General features: G+C 40.1%; 1 long non-coding RNA gene across 4 annotated transcripts in view; it reads left to right on the forward strand.

Moving 5' to 3' along the window:
* LOC106042564 (uncharacterized) overlaps positions 1-25,746 on the forward strand; it is a 69,367-nt gene that overhangs the window by 1,376 nt on the left and 42,245 nt on the right. Inside the window, exons 1-3 of one of the 4 annotated variants that reach the window (XR_010826334.1) lie at positions 180-725; positions 1,831-1,916; positions 2,993-3,123. This is a non-coding gene — a long non-coding RNA (uncharacterized lncRNA). Of the gene's footprint in view, positions 1-179; positions 726-1,830; positions 1,917-2,992; positions 3,124-25,746 lie in introns of those variants that run through there. The other 3 variants (XR_010826331.1, XR_010826329.1, XR_010826333.1) reach the window with 3 other exon arrangements.

Genomic DNA, 25,746 nt, shown 5'->3' on the forward strand with positions numbered 1-25,746 from the left:
GAACAAGACTGCCACTATAAACTTGTGCTGAGGTCTTCCCACTTAATTAGTATTGAAACCTAGCTCATTTGTGATGTTCAGAAATATTAAGTTTCATGCATTTCCAAGTGAGATATGCTTCCGCTCCATTAGAAAGAAGACAACCTTTGCACCTACATGCAAAGAAATTGTTTTGAAAAAGGAAATCTAACTAAAAACAGTTAACACAATCTTTACAGCTGAGTCATGTTCCTAGACACCGCATGTTCCTCATGTTGTGTAAAACAATAAACATCTGACTCAAGACTGAGTCTTCTGCTCCTCGGGCCAGGTGCCCTTGCGCTAGATATGCCATTCATTATCACAGTGCTTGAGACCCTATATAAATCTGGCCCCAAGCCTTTCTTTGCAGAACATTTTGGTTTTCTTCTCCTTTTTTTTTTTTTTTTTAATATTTCACCTGTCTTCTTGCTCAGGGGATTCCAGGAACTGCAGGGATCCCTGTGAATTCATAGATGCAATTTGTTATACCATGAATTCTGAGTGTTTTGAAGCAAAACTGGTGAGTGGGCAGATTTTGTCAATGGTGCTGTGCTGAGAGAAGAAGACCGTGTTCCAGAATCTTGTCTGCAGATTGAAAATGGACATAAAAACAACAACAACAAAAAGATTTTGTTTAAAATAGTAGAATGAACAGAACTCAATATTAGTGCTACTCTAAAAGCTACATAAAGCACTGTGATCAGGTATGTACCTTTATTTATATTAGAATAAATAAAAAAGTTACCATCATCTTATATAAAGTTGGTTTAAACTGATAATATAGTACAGACACCATAAATAACACTGTCATGATTTGACTGCTAGTCAGCTGGGTTGAAGTCCAAACTAACAGCCAGATAAATCCTACGCAGTCATTCTATTTACTTAGATGGATTCTAGGTCAAGTGCTATAGCTTATGCTGTTGATATTAAAGCATCTTCCTAATTTGTCACACAAGATGTCACAATTTTTATGTGGGGACAGATCACAATTTTTCAATATTTCTATGCAAATATCTATAGTGCAGTACTTAACAAAATATTCAATAATATTTTTAAAATTAAATTTGACATGGAGAACCGTGAATTTATGGATCAGTATTGCACCATAAAACCCCTAATATAGTATAATTTATATCTTTGTTTCTGTGGCTTTCTCTTTTTCTAAGGAATGAAGATTGGAATTAGTGAATTCACAAAAGGGGTTTTCCTACTAACACGTTTTCTGTGGGAGTATCATAGGTGCAAAACAAAAGAGAGGCAATCCAGGATGTATTAATAAACATAAATACTCTGAGAGACTGTGAGATTCTAGTTTGTCAGGGAGGGCGGACAAGGACACAAGGTAATGCACAAGTACTCATCTCATGCAGAGCTGATCTGCTGGAAAGATAATGGGATTGATGCAAAAGGCCAACGTAGAAAGAACTGGCCTAGCTCCTGCAACTGTAGTATGTGTTTGATGTGCAGTGACCTTATGTTTGTGGAAATAAATTGTTTAGGTCAGTCTGAGTCGGTCAGCAGAGAAATTCCTATGACTACATAAATTGTCTTCCAGTACTTCAAGTACATTTTTGATTGTTTGCATCTTTCTGTTTTACATTTTATGTTTTATCTGTGAAAGAAGTAGTGGATGAGGGTATTCAGAGTGTTTAGTTGTTCCTGGATCTGTCTGATAGATGACACTTTTGAAAAGGAGAGAGAACTGCTCATGCAGCATCCACAATGTTTGTTTGTTTTTATGTTTGCTGGCAGGAAAGGGCTGTTTTCTCTGAATAACAGAATGGTTATGATTAAATTGCTCCTTAGGTGCTGTCATAGCATGAGCTGGTCCCTTAAAAGAATTGGATTAAACTTTACTCATGTAGACTCAACCTCACCAGTGTCTGATCTAGGTAATGAGAGCTTGGAATCTATCTATAATATAAAGTGCTGTAAATGTGTCTGAATTGCTGACATTGTACATACGTGGTATGTATATCTGAAAATGTTTTCTTTTCCTATTTGTGTGTTGTTTTTTGAATCTGTGCTTAGCAGTTTTATAAACCAGAAAAGAGAGCTCAATGTCCACCGTAACTGCCAAAAAGACCCAGACATTTCCTCATATTTATAGAGGACATATATTATACTTGAGTGCTAACATCAAAATCTAGGTCTTGGCAAGAACTGACTGAAAAATACTTCTCTTTCAGTAGACAGGAGACCTGCCACCAGCCTAGAATATTTTGTTCTTGTACTCGCATCTCTAAAGAGATCTGTGGTTACCAGGAGCGCCTCCTGCGCAGTTCCTTCCTCCAATACTTGCATATTCCTTATGTGTCCTTGAATCTCCCCTGGAGTCTTTCTCCAAGGATGTTAGTTCTTCACAGTCCACCCAGTGTGCAGAACAACCTGCAGCTATGTAGACTGTGTATTAGCTTTTCATTAGCTCAGTCCCAGTTCTTGTCAGTCACTCTGCTTCAAGTCATTTTTTCTCATTTGTTTTTATACACAAAAGAGGTTCAGACTGTTGGATAACATTTGGTTTAGAGCAAAACATGAGAGCAAAAGGGCAAAACAGCTGTAAGCCTCTGTGAAGCTTGAGCCAACAAGGACTCTGATTTTTCTGCATAGTAGTGAAAATTTCTGCGATTTTCAGCCTACTGTGATGTGTTTCTCGTGCACTTGCTTAGGAAACAGCACAAAATTAATCAATTTGCCTGCTTCTGTCCTTGAAATGTTGGTTTAATATGTACCTGATGAAATCAGGCTATGGGCTCCACTAATTCTAGTTACCTTGCAGTCAGTTAGAGGTAGAATACATTTATAATATTGATAAAGTTGAGCTTTTTTTTTTTTTTTTTTGAGCTCCAGGGAAATGAATGTTCTCTCTTATTGAAGGAAATTGCTCTAATTTAAAGGCATTAAATGTTTAATCATTTGTCACTTGTCTCACTTGCAAATACTGCAGATGGTTTTGTTGTTTATCTAGGCTGACTCTCTGAGAAATGAGAAGTGATAGAAAATTCTCCTAAAGTTTTTCTGAAGACAAAGAAAAACTCGAGAATTGTCTCTGAAGATTTTTTCCACCTGAGCTGAACTGTGAAACCTGATGTCTGACAGGTAAATTAATAAAAGAGGGTGGCTAGGTTCTGTCTGTTAGTAATTCTATTTCTATACAGTGAATAAAATTTTTCTTTCTTCTATGAATACGTATGTCTGGAAACTATAAATAAAATCGGCTCATGTCTTTGTTGTAAAACTGGTGTGAGAGCAGACTGGATGATTTTCACAGGGCTATTTGGCCCATGGTAGGCAGTATGAAATTGGAAACATAACGATAACTGTAGATAGCTTCATCTCATTTAAAACCATTTGAGAAAAGGGAAGATAGGAACCACTGACCCTACGTACAAGCAGCAGGCCTGACTTCTTCTTCTTACTGAGTCCTGTGAGTTGCACTGAAAATCAGTACATAATAGAGATTACATAATCACTGTAGCACGTAGGAGCTTCTCTTTCTTCAGAAGCCAGCTAGGTACATGTGTAGGCATTAGGACTGCACAGACCATTCCTGCCTTCTACCTGTCTGCCTTGGAGCACAGGTGGAGCAGATGTTGTGCTGCTTGTGCCCATCCATGTAGACATCATCTTCAGTTTATTTCATTTCCACCGTTATGTTGAAGCTCTAATTCTTCTGTAAAAAGAGAATTTAGTTATTTCTCCTGTACTTCTCCCTTCCTTCCCTCTTGCCTTCCTACCTTCTCTCTAAATAAAGTGCTTAGGATAGACTGGGAGCCCTAGAACTGCTTATGCATGTCTAAGTGAGTGGCTTCACTCCTCCACTTTCCCAAGGGAATAAACAGATAAAGGAATATATTTCAGGTTTTTATTGCATTGGTCATTCATATTAACAATGTGTTTCCTCTGTGTAAATCTAGTGGTTCCCATGGCACTTTTCCCTGGTGTTGTTGGCCAAAATTTCATCCCTCTACTGCTGCCCAGGTTGTGGTTATACCGAGCTGTCATGTTTGTCTCTAGGAAATAGCTATATCTGCATAGCAGTCTGCTGATATATAATGGAAACTTACAGGAAGAAAGAGACAACATAAATGTAAGATTCATTACCTCCCATTATAATTAAAGTTTCCAAGCTGTAGTGCAATGGTACATAAACATGTGGAAGCAGGACTAGTTTTTTTTGACTTGGTTAGAGTAAAAAGAAGACAAGTCATGCGTATATTGTTTTGGTCCCATCAATAGTTCAGTCATAAATGCCCTAACCAAAAAGTCCATCTCATTGTTACTTTCTATAAACACTTAAGGTGCTATCTTTTCTAACCATACCCTCAAAGTTGAAAGCAACATTTTTGTTTCCAGCTATGCTGTCTTTTGTTATGTGCTCCATGTTATGTGCTCCAATCACTTTCCATTTGTGCACTTCTTACTGTAGTTATGGCCACTGCAGCTCTTGCTGCATGGTTTCATTCTTGCAGACGGCAGCTGCTTCTTCAGATGTACTTAGTGTAATTTGTCTGCCTGCCTTTGGCCACTACATCCATATGCATACACCGATTGCTTTGCTACATTCCTCATGAAAATTTGCTGTGTGACAGAAAAAAAGCACAAAGACAATTATTTCTAGCAGGGAACTAGAATGTTTATTAAAGAAAAAATGATCATAGCCCTGGAGTGTCTGCTGTTCTGAGAATTGTGTTTACCTTTGCCTTATAGATACGAATTTAGAAAATCACAATAGTCAGCTTCATAAGGTACCTTTTTACAACAGGGTTTCACCAAATGATACGAGGTAGTGTTGAACAACATTTAGTGACACACATAGCCAAAGAACACACGGACAATTATTTGTCTTTAAAAAGTGCATGCTATGAGTTAAGTGCTTGGGATTATTTTTTTCACTTCTGTCCAGATTTCTAAAACTAGTTCATTGTGTTTAATCGTGCTGTTTTTCATTTTAAGTAATACAGTTTAAAAAGCTGAGGCAACAATTGCTGAGAAAGCAATTTTAAAGAATGTTTCTAGCCTTGGGACACTTTCTTAATGGTTGGTATTTGCTATATAATTAAGCATTTGACACTTACCAGGTTTCATTTACAAAGCATTTTCTTTGTAACTTCTATGATAATATTAGCAAAAGAACTTGTGGTTTTGCGATACACCCTCCTCTGTCAAGCAAGATAAAGCCAAAGCTATGCCCTTGTCTATTTTCTTGATTCTGCATTTGGAGTAGTCTTTTATTTTATTATTTTTATTTTTTTTAGCCATTTCAAATACAAATGTATGTTGAATAGATTGAGGAATGGGAAATTCATGCGAGTCTTCAGCAATTCTATAAATGCAGACATGCTCTGAACAGGGTGTCTGTTCTCATGTCTGGAAGACAAAGATAGAGAAAGATCATTTTATTGCTCAAGTATTTTCCTTTTCCTGGCTTTTATTTTCCTGACTGAAATCAATATTTCAGGGCTAATGGATAAGGATGTCTGCTGTTGCTGCCTAAAATGCTGACCTTGACAATCAATACATTTAGCTTGGAGCATTTGTGATGTCAATTACTATGATAATACTTTAGCATTTACTGCCTGCAAAATGTCTGTGTTATTGGGTTGGAGTTCCCCTTCAATCTTATCTTTCCCACTTTCTCTCTTTTTATACTCTGTAACTGCTGGAGACTACAAACCCTCAGGCACAACTGTGGTAAGAAATTATTTTATTAGAACTGGGTGGAAGGTGTTTTGTGTTTTGTTTTCTAATTTGTCGATCATTTTGAAAATTCAGAGGGACAAGCAAACTGTTCTGGATAATACATTTCATTTCAACAGGAAGTATTTTGTTTTGATGTTTTAAAATCTTTTCAAGCATATTTGAAATTTTCCAATAAAAATTAAGTAAAGTTTTCTATGAAGTTGTGTGTTCAAGAAACAACACATATTTTTATAGAAAACACTAAAATGTTTAGCTTAATGTATTCATTGTGGTCTATAACTAAATAAACAACATGATTGTATCTAATTGAGTTTAGTATCACCAATTTTGCTTTATTTATTTATTTATTTCTCTCAAAAAATGACTTCATTTAAGAAGTTTCACATAGCCCAGAGTTTTAACACTTGGCATCTCCAAGTGCTTTCAAAATGGCATCTTTCTCCCTTCTCTTTGTTTTATTCAATGTGAACTGCCTCGTCAGTATTTTGTCCTGCTCTTGCCTAAACAGAAAAGTATGAAACATCATCATTGCAGCCAGCACCAGAGCTTTCTGTCGCTTGTATGTGAGTCTGTTGCAGAGCTTCTGTACCAAATTATCTGGATGGAGTAGAGACCTTGACCAATTATCTGGATGGAGTAGAGACCTTGACCTTGATATCAGATTGATCCTTGTGACCATAAAGGCTCTCAACAGGTCTGAGAGACTACTGACTACACTCCAGAGCTACAGTGAATTTTGTCAGTCTCTGTGCAGAGTAACAAGTAGACAGACCATTATAAGTGATGGCTTTTTATTCATAGGGCAGTCTTGAGCTGTGGCATCTAATCTTATTAGAGAAAATTAGGTCTGTCTTGGACCTTTAAAACCTGTTTGTGGGGCTCTAGCCCAGTAGCTGTCAATCAACTGAAACTTGTCATGAAGGTTTACAAAGACTGACCATAAACTGTTAAAGAATGACAGCTATGGTGCATTACTTCATTGCCTTCAGACCTATCTAGATCTGCATTTCTTGCAGATTAAAAGGAGTCTGTAGGCAAGAGAATAAATGCTTTGTCTGATAGGGTGTTGAAGACAATTGTAAGTATTGACATAATTTGCAACGATTTTTCAGACGGAGCAAAGATTGTTAAAAATGAGGCTGAGAAAAGGTATTATTCGTGTGTGCTTGTAGCAGCTGAAAAGTTTGTTCTACGGTCCTGTAATAAGCAATACCTTTGCACACATATGGCACTATTTAAAGGGTTTTCAAATGCCTCTTATAATGCTGAATAAGCAAGATCTGACCTGAAGCCCTTCAAGGTAATTGAGAGCTTTTCCATTGACTTCAATGGGCTTTGGCTTTGGACATTACTGAATTTAGTCTCTCAAAACCACTTGGACTATTGTTATCCTCATATACTAGTAGAGAACTGAGACAAAAAAGTGACATGACATGCTGTCAGTCACAAAAGAGGTTGGCAAAGACAGTTAAAGAACTTGGTGTTTTTGCTGCCAGTCTTATTATTCAATTACCTCTGCTCTCTTCTCTCCAAAAAATAAAGATTAAAAAAAAAAAAAGAAAAAAAAATGCTAGTGAAATAGTCCTGTGAATGGCTTGAGATTAAAGAGTCAAGATTGCGTTACACAGAGGCTATCCTAACTAATGACAGCTCAGATATGCTCTGAGCTCTCTGGGCTTTATGGCATTCCTGGGGATATCGTTCCTATGGGATGAGGTGACGTGATCTTCCATTCCTTGGCCTACGCTGCAGTTTTCTGATACTGACTGAGATCACGTCGGTGGGTGTGAGTCATACTCAGCACCTACATTTTTGTCCTCTGAAGGTGCCCAAGCAAAACTGAGTAAGAGCCAGACTCCAGGAAAATGTTTGTTAGATGATGCATTCAAGGAAAACAAGTATCAATACCACAACTGTCTACATGCCTGCTTCTTTCCACTATGGCTTACCTTTACCTGGGACTGGTGAAGGTGCTCTCACTTCATATGCTCCTGGAATGTCCCCTCTTTGACTTCACAGTCCATTCTTACCAGAAGAAGTTGAGATGCAGGGTGCAGGCAGCCTCTCAGGCAGGAGACTTTTTGGGAGCTGGCAGCCTCCCTTGCAGTGGTATTGCCTTCCCCTTGAGCGCAGCTCTGGCATGGAGGACAACCTCTCCTCAGAGCTGCCCTCCACCAGCTGACCACCTCAGAGCTCCATGTAGTTTCTTGAGCTGGGCTTGTGAAAACTCTACCAGTTGTTGTAATTTGCCTGATAATTCACAATCTGTGTTTCTTAATTTATATTTTTATCCTCTGTGGCTTTATTTTTTAGTTTCTGTCTGTTAAACGGGGGGAGGGAGCCTGTTGCTCACTTTGTGCCATCCTCTGGTAGATCTGCTGGATTTGAGTCTTCTGCAATATGTGAGGATGCTATTCTCCTCTGATATGGATGTGCTTATTGCCTTTTTGCTTTGTATGGGTGAAGACCACAATCTGTACAACTCCACAGCTTTTCAGATTGTCAGCCCTAGGCTGAGCAATAACCATCAGGAGAAAACCCACTTGGCAGATCCCCCCAACCCCAGGTGGCCAGACATACAATGAATCCTTTGCTGTTTGGAGAGAAGAACAGTGTGGTTTCTGATAACACTACTTCTTCAGGTTGCTCCAGGGGTTGTTCTAAGCTTCTCTCTGAGGTCAGGAGAAATTCATCAATTTACATGTAGACAGAGATGTCCCTGTCAGTTGGCCAGTGCTGGCTGTGTGAACTAGTCTGGTCAAAGAAGAGAAGGAGAGAAAGCATACCCAGTCAAAGGCAACAAAACACTTGAGCTTATTCACCTTCCTTCCTTGACCTCCATACCAATTTAATTTGAGGCTACCTCATCATTATATTGAATGTGATTTACATGGTTCATTAATTAATAAGCCAGAATTATATTAAGAAGCCATGACTTCACTGTTAACTAATGGGTCTGTCAAGTTCTCACTGAAGATTTTAGGGATAAGGCCCAAGGGGCATAACTTAGATTAATTCCATTCATATCAACTGCCACTGCCTCAGAGATAAGACCTAGCTGATGAGTAGTAATTGGTTATAAGGAATAGTGACCAGCTCCTAAATTTGGCAAAGAAAAAGAAGCTCTGAATTCTACTGACCTGGAAGACCTTGATAAAAACTGTCAGAGTTAAGATGAGAGCACAGTTTTCAGCTTTGTCCGATATTTTGCATTTATCTGAGCTACAACCTTGAGAAAGCTCTGGAAGACAAGTCTTTACTTAAAATATTGTGGGAGGAAGAGCTTAATGAGTGCTTGTGTGGGGACGTAGCAGATGCTGAGACCTGAACAAAACAAGCGTAGATAATAACAAACAGATAAAAGCTAACACAAGGTCTGCAGAGGAACCAGATAGCCCAGAACATCACTTCTTGCTTTGATTTACCACCATTCGCATTGTGGAGTGAATTGCATTTGCTTTGTAATCATCATTTTGTAAAGCGGGGGAAATATTTATTAATACTGCCACAGCAATTGCTCAAAAGGCAAGGCATTGCTTGCTTCTTGAAAGTGCCTACAGATGCTATTTAGCACCTCAGAGTACTAGGTGTTACAAACAAAATAAGTATCAACCCTTCTCTGAATGATCTAGCAGTTTCAGCATATAGTGAGAGATTAAAGGGAGAGAGAAATGGAAGAGACAGGTGAAACAACATATTAAGTAAGTAGGCAACTATGGCAACTACATTGGCTCAGGCCTATCAGAGGGATGTGGAAGAAATGAGAGGGGTGGAGAAATCCCTCCATTAGCTCTGCTTAGTGCTACTTGTACTCCAGTCTCATGATAGAGGAGAGATTGCAGTACATTTTATTTGTCCATCACCAACCCAACCATGCCTGGCTGAAGTGGTGAGTGTTTCGTGTCCTTTTGTAATAAGAGAGGCTGTGTCTCTGACCAAGATCTAGATGCAGTATGGGCATGTCTGAGAACACATAAAACAAGAAAGGTTTTTCTTCTGTAGTCAGTGCTGCTTTTCCAGTTGCAGAAGTAAAGCAGAATTTGGAACGAGATCCAGAATACCTGGATTTCTGCTATCTCGTGAAGCAGTCCTCCTGAAGCAAGTGCCTGATCTGCATACTGAGTCGATGGAGACATACGGTTTCCTCTTTGGAGGAAGGCCCAGCCTGCCTCAGGTTGTGAGTTCTCTGATACCAAAGGCACGAAGAAGTTCTTTGGCTTTGCTACTCTTCTCTAGCTCTTGATTAGAGGAAGTGATATCCTAATATCTGGTTTCCAAATTGGAGACAACCAAGGTGCAAGCGGCGTGTACAGGGCTGTGAGTTCTACCCACTACTGGTCTTTCAGGCTGGTAATGACGAGGTAACAACAAGAAATCCGAGAGCGATCAAAAGGGACTTTAGGGCTTTGGGGCGACTACTTAAAGGATCAGGGGCACAGGTTGTGTTTGCCTCTGTCCTTCCGATAGGGGGGATCGATGCTGACAAACAGACTCATCACATTAACATGTAGCTTCAGGACTGGTGCAACCAGCAGAATTTCGGGTTTCTCGATCACGGGAAGGTCTACACGACACCGGGCCTGCTGGCACCAGATGGGATGCGCCTCTCTCAGAGAGGGGTAAGGATTTTTGCTCAGGAGTTGGCAGGGCTGATAGACAGGGCTTTAAACTAGAGTTGAAGGGGGAAGGGGATAAAACCAGGCATACTGGTGATGAGCTAAGGGATGGTGTGCTAGAATCAGAGGGACTGTGTGCTAGTGAGGCCCTTCAGTTGGCTACACAAGGTGCTGCGTGTAGGGAGGCGCATTTGAAGTGCTTCTACACAAATGCACGCAGTATGAGGAATAAAATGGAGGAGCTAGAAGTCTTGGCCCAGTCCCGCAGCTACGACATCATTGGCATAAGTGAAACCCGGTGGGATGAGTCCTGTGGCTGGTGTGTTGCAATAGATGGTTACAGGCTCTTCAAGAGGGACAGGCAAGGTAGGCGAGGTGGCGGGGTGGCGATGTATATGAAGCATGGGCTGGACTGTGTGGAACTTCAAGTTGGCGATGGCAAAGTTGAGAGCCTCTGGGTAAGGATTAAGGGACGAACAAATAAAGGTGATGTTGTTGTGGGAGTCTATTACAGACCACCTGGCCAGGATGACAACGCTGATGAATTATTCTTTGCAGAACTAAGAGATGCCTTGAGATCAACTCCCCTTGTCCTAATGGGGGATTTCAACTTGTTGGACTTCAACTGGGATCACTACACAGTTGACACGAGCAAGTCCAGGAGGTTCATAAAGCACCTAGATGATAACTTCTTGGTGCAGGCGCTAAGAGAGCCAATTAGGAAAGATGCTCCCCTAGATCTGTTTCTGGAGAACAGAGAGGGTCTTGTGAGAGACGTGGCAATTGGCGGCCGTCTTGGTCATAGTGACCATGAAGTGGTTGAGTTTAGAATTTATGGTGACAGAAGGAAAACTGCCACCAAAACTTCAGCCCTGGATATGGGGAAAGCAGACTTCAGGCTGCTCAGGGAACTAGTCAGCAAGGTCCCCTGGGAAACTGCTTTTGAAGGCATTGGCGTCCACCAGTGCTGGTCAATCTTTAAGCACTGCCTCCTAAAAGCGCAAGATCAGGCGATTCCAAAATATTGGAAGTCAGGCAAGCAGGGCAGAAGGCCGGCCTGGCTGACCAGGGAACTTCTACCGGAGCTTAGTCGAAAAAAGAAAGTGTACGTCTGCTGGAAGGAGGGTCAGGCGATGAGGAAGGAATACAGGGATGCTGTTCGTGTTTGTAGGGAGAAAATTCATATGGCCAAAGCCCAACTGGAGTTGAAGCTGGCCATGTCTGTGGGAGACAATAAAAAAGGTTTTTTTAGATATGTGAACAGAAAAAGGAGAACCAAAGAAGACATAGGTCTGCTACTAGATGGGGAGGGTCTCCTCACAGACAATGACATAGGCAAAGCAGAGATGTTTAACACCTTCTTTGCCTCTGTCTTCAACACTGATGATGGGCTTCAGGACCCAGGGTACCCTGAGCTGGAGGACCATGATGGTGGGAATGACAAACTCCCAACCAACCCTGAACGTGTGCGGGATTTGCTGCTCCACCTATATCCATACAAGTCCATGGGTCCGGATGGTATTCATCCCATGGTACTTAAAGAGCTGGCTGACATCATCACGGGACCTCTCTCAATTATTTTTCAACGATCTTGGGAATCTGGAAAGGTCCCATTGGACTGGAAGCTGGCAAATGTTGTGCCAATTTTCAAGAAGGGTAAGAAACAAGACACTAGCAATTACAGGCCTGTCAGTCTCACGTCAGTGCCTGGTAAAATTATGGAGAGTATGATCCTTGAAGTTACTGAAGCGCACCTGGAGGACAATGCAGTCATAGGTCCCAGCCAACATGGGTTCATGAGGGGTAGGTCCTGCCTAACAAATTTGATTTCTTTTTATGATAAGATCACCCATCTAGTCGATCAAGGGAAACCAGCTGATGTGATCTTTTTGGACTTCAGCAAAGCTTTTGACACGGTTTCCCATAGGATCCTACTGGACAAAATGTCCATCATACAGCTAAACAAAAACATCATACTATGGGTGAGCAATTGGCTGATGGGCAGGGCTCAAAGGGTTTTGGTAAATGGGGCCACATCTGGCTGGCGGATGGTCACTAGTGGGGTCCCTCAAGGCTCCATTTTAGGGCCAGTCCTCTTCAATGTTTTCATAAATGATTTGGATGTAGGACTAGAAGGTGTTTTGAGCAAATATGCCAATGACACCAAACTTGGAGGAGTTGTGGACTCGGATGAGGGTGGAAAGGCCTTGCAGAGAGATCTGGACAGATTGGAGAGCTGGGCGATCACCAACCACATGAAGTTTAACAAAAGCAAGTGCTGGGTCCTGCACCTGGGACAGAGCAACCCTGGCTATACGTACAGACTGGGTGACGAGACGCTGGAGAGCAGCCCCGCAGAGAGGGATCTGGGGGTTGTGGTTGACAGCAAGCTGAATATGAGCCAGCAGTGCACCCTGACAGCCAGGAGGGCCAACCGTATCCTGGGATGCATCAAGCACGGCATTGCTAGTTGGTTGAGGGAAGTGATTGTCCTGCTCTACTCTGTGCTGGTGCGGCCTCACCTCGAGTACTGTGTGCAGTTCTGGGCACCACAGTACAAAAAGGACATTAAACTGTTGGGGAGTGTCCAGAGGAGGGTGACGAAGATTGTGAAGGGCCTAGAGGGGAAGACATATGAGGAGTGGCTGAGGTCACTTGGCGTGTTCAGCCTGGAGAAGAAGAGGCTGTGGGGGGACCTCATCGCAGTCTACAACTTCCTCGCGAGGGGGAGTGGAGAGGGAGGTGACCTATTCTCCGTTATCACCAGTGACAGGACCCGTGGGAACAGTGTTAAGCTGAGGCAGGGGAAGTTTAGGCTGGACATCAGGAAGAGGTTCTTCACCGAAAGGGTGGTTGCACACTGGAACAGGCTCCCCAGTGAAGTAGTCACTGCACCAAGCCTGTCTGAGTTTAAGAAGAAATTGGGCTGTGCACTTAGTCACATGGTCTAAACTTTTGGGTAGACCTGTGCGGTGCCAGGAGTTGGACTTGATGATCCTTATGTGTCCCTTCCAACTCGGGATATTCTATGATTCTATGATTCTATAATTCTAAATATGTTGTCACCTGAGCAAGAGCTCTTGGAGTTGTGGAGCCCTCTGCCTCACCCATGCCCTACCCATTAAAGAATGAGTCCTTAATAGTGTCCATGTTTTCCAGCTTAATAACTAAAGAACAGAAAGGTTTAGTGACTTAGCTTTGTGGTCTCTGTAGCTTACTGGACAAGGCCCTGTTTGTTAGCTCAAAAGAGCTTTGTGGCTGACAGCCACAATTTTGACACTTAAGGCCTACAAAGAAATTTTAAAATGACTCATATCTACAGCTTAGAGGGAAGACAGGCTATTCCATGAATATGTGAGTGGTTTATGTAGCTGTATGATGAATACATCTATCTTTCTAAATTGCCGGTGTTAATTACCAATGAAAAGATAGAGGAATGATGTCTTTTTGGCACATAGTTAGGTCTAATTCACCTTGGTGTTCTTGGATGAATAAGATCCAGTATTTCTGTTAATGGATGTTTTCCATGACCCAGCCATCAGAGGAGAGAGATGCATTACTGTGCATTTTCACTGGTAGGTATTTTCTATAGTAATTGCACAGTTACCAAGATAGATAATTGTTGGTTTCCAGATATTACCACTGTGGTCAGAACCACTTGTTCCCACTCTGTTTTAATTTAATTCTCCTCTGATCCTACCTTTTCATTTATTTAAAATTATGAAAGGAGTTTCTACATTTAACTACACAAAGAAAGGCAAAAGCTGTTTTAAAAGCCTGATTGATTTTGAGCAGTATGAATGTGTAGTGAGGGTAGCTACCTGGGAACAAAGCATGCTTAAGGGATCACACAGCTCACGCACTGGAAGAGAAAGCAGAACTGAGATTACCATACTTTTTACATCATGCACAAATCATAAGCATAGAGAACAAAAGCACATTTCATCACTGCAGTAGCATTAGCTCTGACCAGAACACACAGGTTTTCAACTGCTCTCTCCATGGTGTGTCAGTGGAAAAAGGAAAACTGAGAGGCGTTCTGCACAGTCATGCAGAGGAAGTGCCCCTGGTTCATTGTGCTTCCTCGCACGCCTGAAGGCGCTCTGTGTGTGAGCATTTGCAAGAATAAACCATATGTTAATGACTTACTTACTAACCTCAAAGCCAAGTCCATATGCTATAAACTACCAGTATCACCTTTCTTTTGTTCACTGTGCTACTGCCTGAACAGAAACCATCATTTCAGACAATGTCAGGTATAAGTATTGTAGCAAAATGGGAACTGTGAAAGTCAGCCCATACATTTAGCAGAAAGCCATTTTGAGAAAATGTATATGTACTGAAAGCAGGATAAAAATAATATATAAACATATCCACAAGCCAAAAAAATGATGTTCTATGATGATGAAAGGTGCTTGAAAAACATAAAGACAAGCAAAGCAGATTCTTTCCTACCATAAAAAGCTTTGCTCAACACAGGAGGGCTTCATGACGGCTGGAAAATATGAGAAAGGAAAACAGACTAGAATATCACCCAGACTTATTTTGAAATGAGGTTTTTGGTTTTCAAAATGTAATTCTACTGCATATTGCATTTGTGTGAGTACTGCAAAGCAACCATATCCATATGATAGGTGAATAAGCTGACGCTTTGTATCTTTCAGTGATTTTCTTGCGGTTTTTAATTTTCTTTTGTCATTTCCTCATCCCTTTTTTGTTGCAATAGCTTTGATATTTCTCCATATATGCTGCTTCTTTACCCTGCTGTTTGCCCTGAAAGGAATTGACAGGCCCCCTATCTGGCTTGTTAAGCTCTTGAAGCTTGCTGCATCCTGCATGTAGCATGTTTCTGATTATGCCGGCAGCACAGACATGCGAGCTCACAGCTGCTGTGGTGCTGCCAGATCAATACACCCACAAAGCACAGCGAGCCTTTTGTGTAGGTTCAGAAATCAGATTTCTCTTGTCTAGAGAGCAATCTGCAAAATAAAATCTCCTGACATGAAGTAGTCCTCCTGGAGCTTCACCGAGATATGCATTTATCAGTGTATTTAACAAGGCACTAAGCAGCTCTCAAGGCTGACTGACAAGAAGGGGTTTCCTTGCTCCAAATCAATGCCACCTCCCCCTCCAGCTCTCCCCCGCACCACCCTACAATCCACACATGATAAGACACAACATATGTTCCTCTTTAGACTTGCCTGCAAGAACACCAAAACCTTAAAAGACGCATCAGTTGCGGACATAAAGCTGTCAGGAAACAATTATCAACTCTATCTCTTCGGGATCTTATTAAGCCACTAGGGTCTTGATAACTTTGCAGATACCTGCTGTAGTAGAAATAATCAAGGCTGAGATAATGCAATTTATTGATAAAGCATGGAGTCTCACTGGGGCAGCTTAAAGCCTACTCAGCTGTTAGTTTGGGGAATGGCTGAACTGTTCATTTCTGTGTTTTTGTGTTGTGTTTTTTTTTTTCCTCCTTCCTTTGTGTGGCTGATATGACTCAATTTATATTCTTTCCTTCCCTCTGACATGGACAAGCTCATTTTTCTCTTTCCTAGTACACTGAATACACAGCTTTAGTCTGCAGTAATTGCCAGCTCAGTGGCCAAGAGAAAGAAAGGAGAGCGGGATACAGGGAAGGAGAGCGGGATACAGGGAAGGATCAATTATAGCATGCCATGGAGAGCAGAATAAATCCATCTTTTCTCAGACATTTGCCCTACCACTTCCCCAGGAATGGCTGTGTTATGGGTGGGTGAGTCTTGCAGGAGTGCTAATAAGTTGCATTGGCAGCAGGAGTTTGACTCTCAAAGGCGTGAGACTACAAATCCATAAAAACTGAGATGCAAAGAAAAGGTGATTGCATGTTTGGGCTTACCCGACATTTTAAACAATTTGGGCTCATCTCTGTCTGTGCCTTTTCTCTCAACCATCCGCAATTTCCTCAGGGATTGGATTTGGAGAAGTCAGCAGATTTTATCTGAAAATAGCCTAGGGATGGATTTGTCCTCAGAGGAGCTGTTGCCCAAGAGGGAGTGGGGTTGAAGCACCAGGAAAATGTAGGAATCCACTTCTGAGCATACGGCTGGGCTCAGCAAAAATGTGAAAAGATAGCTTATGTTAACTTCTGAGCAGTCCTTTTATTTTTTTTGTTTTTCTTTGTTTGATAGATTTTTTTAAATTTATTTTTTGGATTTCTTATTTTGAAAAGCAGCTTTAAAAGAGGTATTTTGTGGAGACACTTCAGAAAGGCTCTAAAGGGAGAAAATGTTAGGTTGAATGGCAGGACTTAACACTGGCTTTGAAGGACCCATGGAGAGGAGACCCAGGGTTCCTTCTGGGCCCATATGAAGGCTGGAACAGCTTTGCTTTGTGTACTCATCATCAACCTGGCTGAAACAAATGATATTGATTATGGCTGCAGAAGAAGAAAACTTAAAAGATTTTAAAATGAGACTGTTCAATTTTTTTTTTATTATTTTATATATATATATACTTTTGGATCAAGTCAAGGAGGATGACTAATTTGGTAAAGCTTCAACAAAAGCAGAGTCCTGAGAAAAGCATCCATTAGAAGCACAGCATTGAAAACACTCTGAAATTCAGTGAGGTGAATCCATTCTTTTGAGGGTTACAATTATGCAATCAATTTTATATAGTTTATTAAAGATGTCCCATGGCTGTGCTTCCTTATGTTACATAGTAAGGTGTCTTAATTAAGATCTCTTGCCTGGAATTTACTTTAAAAAGTGGCAATAGTAACTGATGTCTTTACCTAATTTCATGCTGGGAATTGTGGGAGGTACCAGTTCTTAACTGAAAGTCCATGGCTGTGAAAGCTTTGGATGCTTCACTTTTCCCCATTTGTGAGTGAAAATTGATGCTAGCAACAGACTGATGAAAATCACCTGAATGGAATATTTGCCTTTCTCTAAGGCAGCAGGGTGTAGGTGAATTGGAAAGTGCCCATTCCATGCTTGTTTGACTGACGGTTCCTGGTCTCTGGGGACTTCAGACCTATGGCCTCATAGCCCTGCAATGACTTTAACTTGCTTTGGTACGCCCTTGTTTCCAGTTTCTTCCAGCTGTCTTTTACACAACTTCTCTCTTATTTTGCTACTAGTCAAAGGATTTAGTCTCCTGTGGTGGTGTAGGATCAAACTTCTAGTGGTAAATAGCCTTTAAAAAAACAAACAAACAAAAAAAACCTCAGAGATTGTTTATTTATTTATTTATTGTCAGAGGTTGAATTCTCCTACACTATTCCCATCTTTGGAGAGGTCCCCTTGAGACTTTATACTGTAGTAAACCACAAAGGCTGGATTCATCCCTCTTTGCATTTAACCATTGAGGGCCTCTCTGAGATGATTCGTACTGCTTCTGTAGAACACCTAACTTTGTTCATGGTGAATTGAACATCTCTTGGAAGTGCCTGTTTCCCTGCACTGAGGAGGCCAGGTACCTGCCTTTTTATAGATGGGTATATTTAGTTGCAGAAATATTACCAAAAGTCAATTGACCGATGACATTGTATGTATTATTGCCATAAAATATTTGTACTAACAGATCTTATGAATCAGTACAAAGGCAGAGGTTCATAACAGCAAAAACAAGCTTCTCAGGAAGTTCTTTGTTACAATACAATTCTGGCTTTCTTATTCCTGCTTTTTTTATTTGAACTGATTTATCTTGAGGCTATAGGCAGCTGATATTTTTTGCCTACTCAGACTTTATCATGAAATTATCATTAAAAGTATAACTATACTCTTGGTGTTAGAGCATCCAAAATTGCTCTTATCTGAGGAAAAGGAAGAGGTGATAAGATTTTTTATTTTACTCCACCTACTATTTTTTTTTACTGCCTATCTTATTACCCTTCCCTAACTCAGTTGAGTATGTTTTTCATTTTCATTTCAAAGTGCATTTTTGTTTCCGATATTGAAGAATGTATTTTAAAAGGGGTTTTATTTTAGTGATGGATGAAGTCCATCACTATCCCTCTTCATTTCCAACTCAATTTTAAGGATGAAGCTTTCAATCATGCAAAAGCATAGGCAGGTACTCCGTCAGTACAAATATGAGTACACATAAGGAGTTTTGTGTTTTGTTTTTTTTTTCAAAACAGGAGAAAAATAAGAGCAAGATAGTGAGTACAATCAGATAGGTGTGCTCTAGAACACAGCAAGGGCACAGGGTGTTGCAAGCTTGAAAAATGATCCAAGCAGGTGACATTATGATATGATTAGAAAAAAGCTGTAGTCTCTTGGAAAAAGGACCAATTACTGTCCTTTAGGTTATTAATTTCTAATCATTTTCAAATGCTATTTTCTGACATACACAAGACGTAACAGATTAATTACATTCATTTATAAACGTCAGCTTCACCTGTGCTAGTAATAGAGGGCACAGTGAAGAAAACTTCCTTTCTCCGTGCTGGTGGCAGTGTACACATTCTGCTTCTAGTCTTTAAAAATAAAACAGAAATAAGTTACAACATCATCTGTGGTGTTTCATGCTTATTTTTTGCAAGATTTTCTTTACTTTGAGAGGTTTTCTGACTAAGTTACTAAGCCTATGACTGTGTCTATGCCTCTCCTTACTCATAGGGCCTCTTTCAGAAGAGGAGCCAAATGAAGACTGGGGTTCAGGTCAGTTTATATTAGTCACAGAAAAGGAGGTTATTCCTGAATTTAAGAGTTTTCAGTCCACCTGCACTTTAATATCTACTGTTGCATGTAATAGAAGCCAGCAGAAATTGTTGGAAAACCTTCCACAATCTTAAAACAACAACAACAATAAACATATCTAGGTATGTAAATTTAATTCGGTGTGTTGATTTCATTAATCTTCTGAGCATGTGTTTACTTTTATATGGTTCATCTGAACAAGAAAGCTAAACACAATGTGGAAGTAGAGAAAAAAAAATAAAGTAAATGTATGGAATTATTCATGGCAAAAAGTTTAGGACCATTCTCCCCTATTCTCCCGTAAAGATTGGCCCTGATGCAGGAATGTCCCTAAACTCCTGCATGATAACTAATGTTGCTTTTATTGCAGTTTGAATGAGACTTGCAAAATTCTGTTATTTGCTGATAGAGTATTAGGAAACAGAGACGTGACAGGGTAACAGCTTTATGAAAACAGGGCACAAGCAGAAGTGAGTCAACAGGAGAGAAAAAACAGGGATCTGAAGAGGAAGTAAGTGACTAAAAAGCAAAGAGAAGAACAGCAGGCAATTTGTTTTGTTTCCTAAAGGAATTCTGGAGGATCTGACCCTTTGCAAGATGTAGGTAAGGAGTCCATCAGTGCTGGATGGGACCTGCAGTGCATTCTGCATAGTGAGACCTCAGGGTAAACAAAATTAGAACAGGAGCAAAATGTTTTCATCTCTCATGAAAGAGCAGTAAAGAGATAACAGTAATGATAAAACTAGACTCTTGGGTAGTGTCGTCTCTCCAGACATGAGACATCACTGAAAGGAATATGTACTCTGAGGCCTGGATGATTTTGATACATCTACATAGCTAAAATGTCAAGGAGGTAGCCTTGGAGTCAGCTGGAGGTAGCCTGACCTCTGGGGCTCTTTCTACCAGTGAAAACATAACTCTCTCTCTTTTTTTCTTTTTCTTTTTTTTTTTTTTTTTTATTTTCTTTTATATTTCAACATCTGATGGTTTTGCAGGAAAGCGGAACCATGGACGCTGGTCAGATCCTGCATATTTTTCCCCCTTTTCAAATCTCTTTTGTTTGCTTTTTGCTATACACTCATGGTGACACATCCCATCTGGTCCTGTTGTATTGCATGATCCAAGATAATACATAGTGCTGTTAGCAGTCAAGATGGGACACATCATAGCTTGTTCCCAGTCTGTGTTGCCAAGGACCTTAATCTGCTTCAGAGTTACAAACAATTTTTAATTTCTTTTGAAGACATAGAGTGGTAAACACCCCTGGGAACTCTACATTTCCATGGTCTGGCTGATTTTGCACCCAGACCAGCTTGTTTAAAGCTTCCTCAGGGATCTTTGCTCCAGAGATACCCTGACTGGGCTGAAGGGCAGGTGAGCAGCTCTGTTTCTTCCTGAACCTCCCAGTGTCATCACAGTCACCTTGATTATGTCTCAGCCCTGTCCCTTTCCCTGCTTGGAGGCCTCTTGTCAGGGAGGGGCTTTCTTAGGATCCGTTTTGGGCAGTGCTCTATTGCTGAGCTGAGGGGAAAATAGCCGGGGCAGAGGCAAAGGACAGAGCCTGTAATAATAAAGTCGTCTTTCCACACCCTGTTTTTCATGTTCCATATTTGAGTTTGAAAGCTTGGTATTTTGAACTATGACTCACCAATTTTGCTTTATTGCTAATGGTCTGTGATTGGTAAATTTTATGACTTTAATCAGTCAAGCAGCTGTGTGCAAAGTAAAGCTAAGCAGACAGTTTTCAACTGCTGCACTGAATAGGAATAGATAATAGAAATAGATAATGAGACTTTGCCATGTCCAAAAGTACATTGATTAGTCTGACATTGCAGGCATAGCTGGTGTGCACACACACAAAGGCAGCACTTCCTGCTTTTGTTTACATTGAGTTTCCCCCATAGTTTTTGCATTTCTGTGATTTGTCTGTTAGTCAGAGGGGCGCACGGTGCCAGGGCCTTGCTGCCTCGTGGGACCTTCAGAAATGCCTGAGCTCAGTCGGGGGGAAGAGAGCCCCAAAGTATTCAGCGTGGTCACACAGAGCAGCGGAGCAGCGAGAGAGAACTTCCCTGCAGAGCCTTGTTGAGGATTACACCCTCCCGCGGACACTCTGTAATCTCATAATCCCTAACCTATGACTTGCCTCTGATCTCCTCTCACTCCAAATTATTTAGACTTCAAGTAAGAGGAAGTTTAGAGAAGAACAATTACCTAAAACCATTTCCATTAAGCTCCTAAAACATTTTTAGCCAGTTTAACGGAGCAGTTAATGAGAGCAGTAGAGGAGACCTTGGGAGGTTGGCGTGGATGCCTTTCATCTTTTTGCTCTACTTTTCTTATCTCCACCACTTCTGCTGAAGCGAACAACCAAACAAGATGTGTTTCCAGTATGCACTTAACACTTTGTGTGTTGTAGTTGAAAGAGTGGAGATTTTATTTTTATTTTTAATTGATTTAAGAGTTTTAATTGATGTGATATGTATGACATGAAATGTTTCCTCCAGAAATACACAAACAAACCTGGAAATGATAGGTTTGATTACTACTCAAAAGTAGATTCACTTCACCACTTTTTTTTGTACAGAAAAATAAATTCTTATGCTATAGCCATGCAGTAAGCCTTATACTACAATGGGGAGAAGGTTAGAATATATAAAATATCCTTTCAGTTTCTGCTGTTTTTTGTTTTTGTTTGTTTGTTTTGTTTTGTTTTTGGTTTTGGTTGTTTTGTTTTCAAAATGATTTTCAAATATAATTTCAAATTAAGATAACTTAAAATGTAAAAGAGACTGGCATCAGTTATTTATTCTTTACAAATAAATTTATTTTCTTAATTTTGTTATTCACATATCTCTAAAATATGCAACATTCTGCTATATATATCTACTTTTATACAGTTCTTAGGTAAAAGTGAACTTTTACATACCATTTTTCCTTATAATTTTAAAACACGATACTTAAAATATTTGCATTTTCAAAACCATCCCCTTGTTTGTCTCCCCCTCTCCCCCCAAATATTGCAGTTTCTTTTGTTCTGTGGGGTTTTCTTCATAGTATGAAAGACAGAACAAAAATATGCACATCCCAGAAATATCAGTAATAGTAATAATAATTTATTTTTCATGACTATTGAAAAGCCACAATTAGCAAGGCCTGTAAAAACAAACCTTGTAAGAATATTTACAGGAAAATAAGAAACATCACAAAAATGTATTTTCAGTTGAGCAGAAATGAGGGAAAATAACTTACTGGAAGAGAAGTACGACTGGAATCTGTCACCACATATCACTCAGTGACTCCCCTTTTCCTGTGCAATTTTTGTCTTTGTATTTGAACTGCATTTTTTTTGTTTTGTTTTGTGTTTTTTTTACTATCATTTCAGCTGATTGTTTTTTACAGTGTGTCTCTGATCTCTGCTGGGGTCTCAAGGTGTTGCAGTAAGATAATTTGTAATGGGTAAAATGACAAACATCCATCAGTCCCTACAATGATTTTTTACAAGGCTATCAACATACCTATTTGAAAACTATCCCAATTATTTGGCTTTCAAAAGCAGACTTAGCCCTTCTGTACTGAAGTTTTTGCAATATTTCATTTGATGATTTCTGCACAAAATTTTACAATCACATTAATCATTGGAGTAACTTCTATAATTTTACAAATCCAAAATAATAAACACCATCACCACTAAAACAATGTAATTCACTTAAAGGTGTTGCATCCTTTTAAAGTCAGTAGTACACTGGAGTCTGTCCTTTCCTTGCTGTTATATTGGAACCACAATGTAAAAATGCACTGTTGCCTTCGCAGGAAAATATCATTAAAAGAGAGTGCTTTATCTCTTTTACCCCTTTGACCTCTCGCTCCCAGCAATAACTAGCTTACTGTAGCTGTATTCTTCCTCTCTTAAAGCAAAAGCAATTAATCTGCTTTCAAGATTTGCAGAATCTCATATTTCAAAAAGTACCTGGTTTTGCTTAGAATGGCCTTGTTGTCATCATGTGATTGAAAAATGATCTGAAACTTTTTATCAAAGATCAAACAAACCCAAACTGTACTTACCATTAGCTAAGTATTTGGCCTGGGCTGAGTCATTCCACCACATACGGGGCTGGTGAGCTCAGTATCATCCCTGATCAGCACTGGAGCGTGGCACCCACAGGTTGAATTAGACTGCAACATGTCTCTATAAGTGAGTTTAAGCTTGGCAATAGATGTGTGTAACAGTGAACTTTTTGTTTAGTTGCTGTGGGTTGCTGTGGTAAAGATGGGTCTTCTAAAAAGCACAAAATCAATTTCATATGATGAGTAACTATGACAGTCTAGAGGAGAGGGTTGATGCAGAGCTTATGAACTGTATTTATATTAGGCGCCTTATGTTAGATTTCAAACTCCAGTTTGAAACCAGTCCAGTGGGTACCCTCACTACTCTTTCTACTGCCTTCTTTGGCTGAAATTCAATGGGTTGATGACAGCACTAACGATGGAAAGCCATAAACCCGAGGAAATCTCATTCAAATGTAAGTAAATGGGAGCAATGCAATAACCAAAATCTGCCAGGTTAAGTTTTCTCTGACTTCTTTTTAGGAAGCCAGAGATTAGAGCAGTTGAGTTTTTCCCTGAGGCAGAGCAAAGGATTTAGATGTAATTTTACAACCCTTTAACTGGACATGATTTCAAACCTGAGGAGTTTGTGCAGGAGAGAAAGTAACGCTCCTCTCAAGGTAGGATTAGCCAAGGAAGAAGAAAAATAGCTGCATAAGGGAGGGGTGAGGGACAGAGAGAGAGGATCCAAAGAACAACTACCACCCCAAATCGTACATAGTTGAGATAGAAAAGACAAAAAGATTCTGACATATCCGGAAAAAAAAAAAAAGGGAGAAGGAAACAGAAGCATGTGTGTTTATTATTTTGTCTAGCACTGTATCCTTCCTGTGCTAACTGAAGTAGAGGATAATTGTATTTAGAAACCCATACACATCTTGGGCATCTGTTAACTTTCATCTGTCCCGTGTCACTGAATAGTAACATGTAAATCCAACATGCTGCAGGCTAGATTTAAGGAATTCAGTGTGTTTAAATCACTGTGGTGTCTGGAAGCTTAGGACAGCCTAGAGGCCATTTAGCCCCATTTCTGAGAGGAGATAACAGACATCCATATTTCATATTAGAAGGGTGTCAGACATGCCAAGGATGGGACAAAGACCAGTGAACCAAGAGAAGATGAAACTCATGTGTCTATCCTTGAGGTCCCAATACAGCAACTTGGCTAGTATTCAGCTAGGGTTGGCCTCATCAGAGCTGAAACAATAACCAAGAATAAGGGGAGAAATATATATTCATAGTAGTAAGTGAGTTTGCACATTCCATTCTTCTTGAACTCTTGGACTTGGACCAGAACTTCTTCATTTATATGATATATTGAAATACCACTATTTTTTCCCCTCTGGTTAATTAATAAAAGCCTCTCACTGGAGTGCAGAGAGTGAACGGTTGAAAAAACAGACACATTCTGAGTTTTTTTCTAAGCTGCTTTCCTTAGCAGTAAGAGTTCCACTTAGGCAGAATTAGCTCTGAGTTTGGGAAATTTTATGCAAAAGCCTCATTGTGTTTGCTTCTTTCCATCTCCTACAAAGACCTTTCCTCTTGTCTGTGACCCCACTTCCCTATTGGTGTCTCCTTCTCAGTGACCTGAGCTGTTTTAAAATTGGGCAATATACATCATCAGCACCAAAGAGGGTTCATCCACAGAAGAAGGGAATGCAGGATAATTTTTATTTTTATTTTTTTTCTGAACTAAAAATTTCTAATATTCATCTTAATCTCTGAGCAGATTTAAAGGGACAATACATATCCGAGGTGCTTGTGTGTTGATAGAAGGGACGGTTGCTTCTGTAGCTGGAGCTAGCTTGCACACCTCTTCATTGCATTGCACTGCCAGACAGGCAGGTTTCTGGGCAGTGCTCAAACACTTATTTGATCTGCAAGTGTAATACTGGGTGTAAGATGTAATGTGAAGGGCTCAGGTTACCGCTCCTGGGACATAAACATCCCAACCCATCACTGTCCTCACCATACACACAAGTAGCAGTTTTCTTCATGTCTTCAATGCTTGTGTAAAGGTACGTGCTACAACATGGCCCTGGAAATCTTTTCAATACCTTTACGAATGCTGCTATACTTTATGTTATTCTAAAGCAGATCTTTGCCTTAGTGACCTAGATATTTGTTAGTGTTTTTTTTCTTTTTTTTCTTTTTTTTTTTCTTTTCCTCCATATCTTTCTATAATAATTACCACTATAACTGGTAATTCACTTATACATAATTTCTCAGAGTACTTGTCATTTGCCCTACCTTTGATTTCTATTTCAAATTACATCTTCTGCTTTGTAGTGGGTTTTGATTTATTTATGACATTTATTCTGTGATCTTCTCTTCTTTCTAAACATTTAAGGTTAGGTTAAAGTCTTCCATGGTATTGGCAACCTGTGTCCCCAGTCCATATGTGAATTGAAAGTAGAAGTTTGTGTAGTGGGGCTGGAGGAAAGCAACCTTCCCATGCTTCACTGGTTGTGAGGATGTAGCCCTGCACTGCATATTGTTGGAAACCAGGGGAAAGCAAATGGAAAAAGTCCCCATTAGGCCACAACTCTTGTGTTGCTGCTGCAATGTTAGCATCATTGCCTTCCTATTGCAGTGTCACAGCTTCT

This window comes from Anser cygnoides, chromosome 1 (genome assembly GCF_040182565.1).
Source record: "Anser cygnoides isolate HZ-2024a breed goose chromosome 1, Taihu_goose_T2T_genome, whole genome shotgun sequence".
Taxonomy (NCBI): Eukaryota; Metazoa; Chordata; class Aves; order Anseriformes; family Anatidae; genus Anser; species Anser cygnoides.